The following is a 2,150-nucleotide window of genomic DNA, read 5'->3' as shown; positions in this document are numbered from 1 at the left end:
GTGTGCCTACATGCATTTCTTGTACCTTTTCTATTGCTCTTTTTCTTCTTTGGTTGTTTTGTTTTATTCCACTTTGTTTGTTTTTGTTTTATCTTTTATTTGATTATTATTCCTTAGATGCCTGGTTTTTTTGCTTCCTAACAGGAGACAAAAGGGGTATGGATGCAAATGGGCAGGAGAGGTTGGGAGAAAATAGAAGTATGGAAATGTACTCAGAACATACTGCTGAAATTATTGGGGGGAAAAACCCTCCATTAAAAAAAAAAATCCTGACTAGAAAAGGTAGAAGTGTCAACTAAAACAATTAAAGTAATCCTGTGAGCTTGTCCTGCTCATTCTCCGGGCAGTCTTGTGACTGGTGGCATTCCACTGCAAGCAGAATGTTTGAGGTTTTGTTTGTTTGGGGTTTGTTTGTTTGTTTTCTTGCTTTGCTTTTTATTCACCCAATTGATACCACCTACAAACTTCAGGAAGAAAATGCCCCTTATTCAAGCCAGAACTTCATTTAAAAAAAAAAATCAGTATCATTTGGGAACAACTCCCTGGCATATCTTGTTGAAGGGTAAAGTGGGGATGTTCACACCACAAAGGAGAATGAAGCAAGAGAGGAGGGACTTGAGAGCAGAAAAGCCTGTGTGGGAGCGTGGGCTTTGCCCAGTGAGTTGCAGAACTTTCAACTAAGCTTTTCTATTGTCACATTACTGCTCCACTCCACATTCTAAAAAGGACTGGTTTTCAGTCTCCTCTGTTCAACAGAAATTATGTAGCCCATAAATAATTTTGAATTAATGACTAACTTTGTCCCATGACTTAGATTTATGGTAATAGCACGGTGATAGGTCAAGGCCGAGGGCTTCAGAACAAGCAGAGACAGTTTCTCTCTACAAGTAGAAAAATGTTGGCCAGACAGGAGTCCTTCGCCTGTCTCAGAAGCTGCAATAGATACAAGATATGGAAAGGCTCCTCATGAGACATATCCTATCTCCAGGCAGAGTCACAAGGGAAGTACAGGATTTGCACACCTCAGATGATGTGGCTATAGCATCTCAGAACAAGGACACTCCAAAGCTTCTGTGTTTCTTTCATAAGTTGAGGGAAACAGTAGGGTTCCATCAAATGGCTCTTGCCATTGGAGTGACGTAGAGTTCTGCAGGATATTCTTGTTCGAGGGCTGGCTAAAATTCATAGCTAGAAATTAGAGGTGAAATAAGAAAAAGAGTGACAGAGTGCAGAATTGAGTCCTAGTGAGAGAAATGCAAGCGCTTAGCAAAGTGTCTCTGTCCTGAAGTGTGCGGAGGAATAAAGGAGCCATAGAGTCTTCAACAGGCCAGGAAATGGAACCTGAGGAATCACAGGGGGCACTGATGCAGGTAGGAGATGTCATTGTCGCCATCAATTTGCTTTCACAAATAAATAAGATGAGTGGCTTGAATATCCCTAAGGATAAAGGAGTGGCCCACTGTATTCCTTCCTTGGAAACAGGACTGGAAAGGACACTTGTTAGAAGAGAAGCAGGTTGGTATATTTGGTTTAAGGCTTCCAAGCAAGTGTTCCTCAGGTGATTCAAATGAAGCTAACTATTTAGCAGCAAAAAAGCTATCCACCCCATAGGCTGTCCAACCCAAAGGCTATCCCACCCAACTGGTTGTCCCATCCAACAGGATGTCTCACTCGGAAAAAGACTAGAAGGTCTCATATGGTGTTCCTGTAGGGTAGGTGGGTCACATTTCCTAAAGACACTGCCAAAGTGATAGGAAACTGTAAGTGGATACAGTCAAATTAAAGATCCTTGCAAAAAGAGCATTGTCTGAGGTAAGCAACTGCTTTTTATGTGAGCCTTTTATCACAAGGGAGAACTTATCTACCTCATGACCTTCCTTATGTCCAACATCAAGGGAGACCCAGGCAGCCCAGCACTGCACAAGAGTCCCCATGATTTCACTCTCAGCCTAGAGCTTCCAGATAACTCAGTTGGTGCCCTCGATGAAGGAACACAATCATAGAAAGATGAACTTTGGAATTTAAAACTAATTTCTGAAATATTAACAATAATAAAGGACAATGTGAACCAGCCAGGAGTTTGATAAGAAAGAGAGAAAGAAAGAAGGAAGGAAGGAAGGAAGGAAGGAAGGAAGGAAGGAAGGAAGGAA

The sequence above is a fragment of the Psammomys obesus genome, unplaced genomic scaffold (assembly GCF_907164565.1).
Source record: "Psammomys obesus unplaced genomic scaffold, mPsaObe1.curated_primary_1811, whole genome shotgun sequence".
In the NCBI taxonomy this organism is placed as follows: Eukaryota; Metazoa; Chordata; class Mammalia; order Rodentia; family Muridae; genus Psammomys; species Psammomys obesus.
Note: the sequence above shows the minus strand (reverse complement) of the source record.